The 7,559-nt window shown below is 43.4% G+C and overlaps 1 pseudogene across 1 annotated transcript; it reads right to left on the bottom strand.

Moving 5' to 3' along the window:
• Positions 1-1,606: 1,606 nt before the first annotated feature.
• LOC143767706 (large ribosomal subunit protein eL36-like) lies at positions 1,607-7,266 on the bottom strand (annotated as a pseudogene). Its single transcript, XR_013213765.1, has 3 exons — positions 7,176-7,266; positions 5,657-5,791; positions 1,607-1,738 (listed from the first exon to the last, which is right to left on the bottom strand). The product of XR_013213765.1 is annotated as a large ribosomal subunit protein eL36-like (transcript).
• Positions 7,267-7,559: the final 293 nt, after the last annotated feature.

The raw sequence follows: 7,559 nt of genomic DNA, 5'->3' as shown, positions 1-7,559 counted from the left end.
CGGTGTTTGCCGTGCTGTCATGAACATGACGGTATGGCAAAAATTGGATGTCTGGGCACCCCATTCAAGTGAATTGGGTCTGGGTTTGGGTCCGGGTACTGTTCTGGTACCCAAACTTTTTGTAACTGTTCTGCCCAACCTGCCAGACCCGAACATCCAGTTGTCTGCCTATCTCTACTTTCCACCCCCCAATCATTGTTCTCCCCACCACACCTGTGTCCTCTCCACCAATCCCATCATTCTTCTCCCATAGCACATCTCAGAGTCCTCTCCATCAACCTCATCGTTGTTCTCCCCCACCCTCACAATTTTTTCCCCCACCAGACCTGTACTCATTCCCACCACATCTCAGTGTACTCTTCACCAGCCCCACCATTGTTGTCTCCCACCCTCATCATTGTTCTCCCCACATCTTAGTGTCCTCTCCCCACCATTGTTCTCCCCCAGCATAACTGAGGAGTCCTCTGCACGTCCCCATCATTTGTTCTCCCCCCCACCACACCTCAGTGTCCTCTCACCAATATATTACTTTAAAAAAAACAGAAAAAAACAAACACATGACTCACCTCTTCGTCTTCTCCATCAGCATTGTCATTGCCAGCAGCTCTCTCTGACACAGGCACACGCTGCTTGCAGACGTCATCGTCATCAAGCTGTGTATGACTGTCAGGAAGAAGAAAGCGCCAGGCAGGAAGGAGAGGACAGATCCCTGCAGCTCCGCTCCTCTGCCATTTTCTCCTTTAGGTAGCGGAACTGAAGAGATCGCTCCATGCCCACCGCGCATGAGGGCAATGTACTCATGCCACCCCCACGGTGCCTCAGGTTCCGAGAAACAAGCCAGATCGCCTTCAGTATTAGCTGTCCGACAGGGGCCCCCACTGGCCTCCGGGCCCCGATGCAGCTGCATCGGCATTATGTCCGCCCTTGGTGATTGCTCATTTAGCAACAGGTGACTGACAGCTGTGGGCCAAGGTTGTGAAACAGCAGGTTACAAGGAATATAAGAGGCTTCAATACATTATAGGATAACTACATTGATGTGAGAGAGAGAGAGAGAGAGAGAGAAACATATGCAATCCCAGTTTGTTTAGCAATCCCAGTTTGTTTAGTTAGTAAATGCAGGCATTCCCAGAGCGCAGAGTAAGCAAACATTTCATGACAAGTGGTGCATATAGTTACCAGCCTAGACCCTCTAATGTACATTTCGTTTGTTGCTTCTTCAGAAAGTTTACATGTTTATTGATCTATGCATTTGCACTTTATGAGCACTGGCATTCTTCCAGAAACATGGGAAATAGCTACAGGTACCTTCTGATACAGACAGTTATATTTGTGCACGCTAATTTCTGGTATTAAGAAACATTATTCCAAAACACCACTAGGTGGAGACATTGTACCTAAAACAGTGGGATTGCATATGTGTACATACAGTATATATAGAGCTCTGGCAAAAATTAAGAGACCACTGCAAAACTTTCAGCCAGTCGCAGCTCTTGTTTTTTCAAAAGTACTACAAGAAATGAAAGCTGTTGTGTGATTGGCTTCTATGGGCAGTTTCAATCATTTCCCCAGTGATATACATTTTTATCAGACAACTGATAAAGGTGTTTGTTTTTGGGAAATATTTATTTGGGCAGAACTTTTACAGCTTAATCTTTCTTGGCAGCAGCCTTTCTCATTGCAGCCAGCACATTGCTGAGTTCTTCTCTCTTTCTCTTGGCCCGAATGTGAGTTCCAATCTAAAAACAAAGAGAAAGGTGGCTCAATAGTGTTGTTAAAATCCATACATGAAGTACTGCGCATTACTTCATACAGCTCAGAGCAGGTGTTTGCATTGCAGAAGTTAGCCGTCAATATGTATTCTCAGTTCTGCTATCAAGTCAACATCCTATATCCAAATACCACTATCAGATGCAAAATATTTGGCCCCCTTACACCACATTTTGAAAAGTTGAAAGACTGGTGTCTAACATCCTGACAAATTCACCACAATTTACAGCAGTGTCAATTTTATTAAAAACCCCTACGAAAGTGCTTAGCTAGTGTAAATTTCTCTTACTGGCACTCAGGGCTATGGAGTTGGAGACGTGGAGTCAGATGAGTTGTTGTGTCAGTATAAAATGGACAGACTCCGAAAATATATAAAATTGGGTTCAGTAGTTCGGTGCAGGATTTGCTGTAAATGTTTTCATACGAATTTGGGAAAGTTATGAAATGTCCTATAAATGTCTGTTCTGTTCCTGATCTTAGGATCTCGGCTTTTAGTGGAGATGAATCTGTGCTGCACTTTACACCATGTTCCAAATTATTATGCAAATTGGATTTAAGTGTGATAAAGATTTAATTGTTTTGTTTTTCAAATAAACTCGTGGACGGTATTGTGTCTCAGGGCTCAATGGATCACTGAAATCAATCTTAAACACATGGGATAATTAGTTTTCCAGGTGATTCTAATTAAAGGAAAACTACTTAAAAATGATGTTCCACATTATTAAGCAGGTCACAGGTTTCAAGTAACATGGGAAAGAAAAAGGATCTCTCTGCTGCTGAAAAGCATCAAATAGTGCAATGCCTTGGTGAAGGGATGAAAACATTAGAAATTTCCCGAAAACTTAAGCGTGATCATCGTACTGTTAAGAGATTTGTGCTGATAAAGGCGTAATGAGGAAGATTTCTGCCAGGCAAGTTCATCAGATTAAGAGAGCAGCTGCTAAAAAGCCATTACAAAGCAGCAAACAGATATTTGAAGCTGCTGGTGCCTCTGGAGTCCCTCGAACCTCAAGGTGTAGGCTCTTTCAAAGGCTTGCTGTGGTGCATAAAACTACTATTTGGCCACCCTTAAACAGTGTTCACAAGCAGAAATGGTTGCATTGGGCCCACACATACATGAAGACTAATTTCCAAACATTCTTGTTTACTGATGTGTTGAGCAACCCTGGATGGTCCAAATGGATGGAGTAGTGGATGGTTGGTGGATGGCCACCATGTCCCAACAAGGCTGCAACATCAGCGAGGAGGTGGAGGAGTCATGTTTTGGGCCGGAATCATGGGGAAACAGCTAGTAGGGCCCTTTAAGGTTCCTGAAGGTGTGAAAATGACCTCTGCAAAGTATATAGAGTTTTTGACTGACAACTTTTCTCAATGGTATAAAAAGCAGAAACGTGCCTTCAGGAGCAAAATCATCTTCATGCATGACAATGCACCATCTCATGCTGCAAAGAATACCTCTGAGTCATTGGCTGCTAAGGGCATAAAAGGAGATAAACTCATGGTGTGGCCACCATCTTCCCCTGACCTGAACCCTATAGAGAACCTTTAGAGGATCATCAAGCAAAAGATCTATGAGTGTGGGAGGCAGTTCACATCCAAACAGCAGCTCTGGGAGGCTATTCCAACTTCATGCAAAGAAATACAAGCAGAAACTCTCCAAAAACTCACAAGTTCAATGGATGCAAGAATTGTGAAGGTGACATCAAAGAAGGGTTCCTATGTTACCATGTAACTTGACCTGTTAGGATGTTTTGGAGGTAAATAGCTTTTTTGTTCAGTGAATGTGACCTCCTAATGCTGCAAATTCCACAAATGAGCATTTTCAGTTCTTTAACCCCTTTCTGACCTCGGACGGGATAGTACGTCCGAGGTCAGAAGCCCCGCTTTGATGCGGGCTCCGGCGGTGAGCCTGCATCAAAGCCGGGACATGTCAGCTGTTTTGAACACCTGACATGTGCCCGTAATAGGCGCGGGCAGAATCGCGATCTGCCTGCGCCTATTAACTAGTTAAATGCCGCTGTCAAACGCAGACAGCGGCATTTAACTACCGCTTCCGGCCGGGCGGCCGGAAATGAGCGCATCGCCGACCCCGTCACATGATCGGAGGTTGGCAATGCTTCTCCATTGTAACCATAGAGGTCCTTGAGACCTCTATAGTTACTGATCGCCGGTAGCTGTGAGCGCCACCCTGTGGTCGGCGCTCACAGCACACCTGCAATTCTGCTGCATAGCAGCGAACATCAGATCGCTGCTATGTAGCAGAGGCGATCGGGTTGTGCCTGCTTCTAGCCTCCGATGGAGGCTATTGAAGCATGGCAAAAGTTAAAAAAAAAAAAAAAGTAAAAAAAAATGTGAAAAAAATAAAAAAAATATAAAAGTTTAAATCACCCCCCTTTCGCCCCATTCAAAATAAATCAATAAAAAAATAAATCTAATCTACACATATTTGGTATCGCTGCGTTCAGAATCGCCCGATCTATCAATAAAAAAAAAGCATTAACCTGATCGCTAAACAGCGTAGCGAGAAAAAAAATTCGAAACGCCAGAATTACGTTTTTTTGTTGCCGCGACATTGCATTAAAATGCAATAACGGTTGATCAAAAGAATGTATCTGCACCTAAATGGTATCATTAAAAACGCCAGCTTGGCTCACAAAAAATAAGCCCTCAACCGACCCCAGATCATGAAAAATGGAAACGCTACGGATATCGGAAAATGGCTCAAATTTTTTTTTTTTTTTTTTAGCAAAGTTTGCAATTTTTTTTTTACCACTTACATAAAAAAGAACCTAGTCATGTTAGGTGTCTATGAACTCGTACTGACCTGGATAATCATAATGGCAGGTCAGTTTTAGCATTTAGTGAACCTAGCAAAAAAGCCAAACAAAAAACAAGTATGAGATTGCACTTTTTTTTGCAATTTCACCGTACTTGGAATTTTTTTCCCGTTTTCTAGTACACGACATGCTAAAACCAATGATGTTGTTCAAAAGCACAACTCGTCCCGCAAAAAATAAGCCCTCACATGGCCATATGGACGGAGAAATAAAAAAAGTTATGGCTCTGGGAAGGAGGGGAGCGAAAAACGAACACGGAAAAACGGAAAATCCCAAGGTCATGAAGGGGTTAAAACATATCAAATGTCTAGACATTCTACTGTGCCTAATAATTTGGAACAGTGCATTTTGAGTTTGTATTCATTTTGGAGATTATATTGTTATCATTGGGAGGTTTATTCAATAAAATTCGATGTATACTCTAACGGGTGATTACTTTTATTAGACTGACTGTCATTTGCACCAACCATTTAGGAAAATCAGAGAAAAGTGTAATTTGCATAATAATTTGGAACATAGTGTATGTACATGCTCAGTAGTGACCAGGGCTGTGGAGATGAATCTGTGCTGCACTTTATGTACATGCTCAGTAGTGACCAGGGCTGTGGAGATGAATCTGTGCTGCACTTTATGTACATGCTCAGTAGTAAGGCAGTGCTGTGGAGATGAATCTGTGCTGCACTCTATGTACATGCTCAGTAGTGACCAGGGCTGTGGAGATGAATCTGTGCTGCACTTTATGTACATGCTCAGTAGTGACCGGGGCTGTGGAGATGAATCTGTGCTGCACTTTATGTACATGCTCAGAAGTAAGGCAGTGCTGTGGGGTCAAAGTCTGAAGACAGATATGGAGGAGTTGGAGGTTTGGCTTACTGACTCCACAGCCCTGCTGGCACTAGACCATCAAAGTTTATTGAGAGATGCAAGTCTCTTGATAAATTAGGCAAATACTCCAGCTCACTTAATATATGAACCAGCACTAGTAAATTCCCTCCAAAAACACAACATGCAACCACACATGTTAGCTAAAATATGGATCATACCACATACCCTTTTCTTAATGAACTTAAGAGCTCTTTTATCCTTGGACACCTTCAGCAACTCCATGGCACGTCTCTCATAAGGAGCAAAGCCACAAACTTCACGAATCATGTCACGGGCAAATTTGGTGTGCTTTGTCAGGCGCTACAAGAAAAACATTACAGAACATGGTATTTATAATGGTTCTCGGTGATAAGAGCTTACATTAATAAATCCTTGCCTTTCAAGCATTTGACTAACATCCACAGTACATATAAGGGCCTTAAGCAAATTAAAATGGGACTGAGCTGCAGTGCCAACCACATGCAGACACCAGTAGATGAACACTATGCCATACAGTCTGATATACCTCTTTGTTATGCTTCATGTACAGGAAAGAACAGCAGGACGCACTTTCCTGTGCAGTGAAGACATACAAATGCTCAGCAGTTACCAAGACGATACTTGGTAACTGCTGCAACCATAGGGGCCAATGGAGATGTACGGCATATACGCTGTGTGCAGGTACAAGGCAGGTAGGAATTGTGCAGAACATGTCAATAGTATGGCTATTGGAAAAAAAAAACTGTCCCTGTAGCTTAGAGGTTGCCCAGGACTTAAACATTGATGGCCTATAGCTAGCATGGGTCATCAATGTCTGATCGGGGCGCGACACCCAACACTCCCGCAGATCAGCTGTTCTCGGTGTTGGTGGGGGCCAGAACTGCTATGATTGTATAGTGGCCGCAGCCAGGTATTGCTTGTGTCACCTATTGAAATCAATAGGGAACAGATATGCAGTACCCAGCCACTATCCTGTCAACCGAGCAGTTCTGGCCTCTGCCGACACTGGGAAAAGCTTATTGGTGGGGAGATGCTGGGCGTCGCTCCCCCACCAATCACTTATTGATGATCACATATTGATGACATTCTAACAGGCCAATGTGAAAGTGTTGGACAACACCTTTAATATCGGGAGGAAGGTGTAGACTCTAATCTTAGCAACAGAAATGTCACCAATACAATGATGGGAAGCGCAGAATCCGCACGATTCAGTGAACACATGCGGATTCACCTGCGTTCAATAGATGGTAGGGATTTGGACACAGTGAACATGTGCTGCGTCCTTAGCACTGCTACTTCCGGATCGTGGGCACACGGCCCTACACTTTTCCAACATTGCTCCAGTCGGTCTCTGGAAAAAAAATGACCTGCCGGCAACTCCAGTGTTTCATGGAGCTGCACAGAGGTCACTGTTCAATACATCTCTTTATGAGCCTCTTCTGGCTCTCAGACTTGCACTGAGAGTGTGTGACATAGCTTCTAACTTCTGACCAGGCACAAGCTGGCGCTGCAGGACAGGAGCAGCATTGGTAAAAGGTGAAGCTGCCGCAAGGTGACCGAGGAAGGGGACTTACATTTAAAGCACCATTCCAGACCTGAAAAAACATTAGTATGCTAAAATATGACTAGACAAGACCTTTACAGCATTATTTGCAATGTGCTGGGGAAAGGGGGAACAAAGGAACTATTCAACGTTTATACTCACCCCTCTCCTGCGGGAGTGTCTGATCTTTGCAATTCTTAGTTACTTTATGGCCTTTATTAAGGCCCACAGCCATAGGATACCTGATAGCCATTCTGAAAATGAAGAAGAGATTTTACATATAGCACATAAGCAATTCTCAGTGCAGTATAGAACATAAGCACACTACAAAACTACATATTGGTTCTACAAATGGGTAAAAAAATATAATACAGAAATGTAATAAGCATTTAGAGATGGAGAATTTATTTGCAGGACTCCAAGCCCATCCACCATGTCTGTCATCTGAACACTGGACAGGAGGCACGTGAATTTTCTTAACTCCTTTGAATAGCCGTGTGTGTCATGCCACAATGTTGATGCATCAGCCTAGCTAATCAAAAGTAA

The sequence above is a fragment of the Ranitomeya variabilis genome, chromosome 1 (assembly GCF_051348905.1).
Source record: "Ranitomeya variabilis isolate aRanVar5 chromosome 1, aRanVar5.hap1, whole genome shotgun sequence".
Taxonomy (NCBI): Eukaryota; Metazoa; Chordata; class Amphibia; order Anura; family Dendrobatidae; genus Ranitomeya; species Ranitomeya variabilis.
This window is presented reverse-complemented; position numbering and strand designations above follow the sequence as displayed.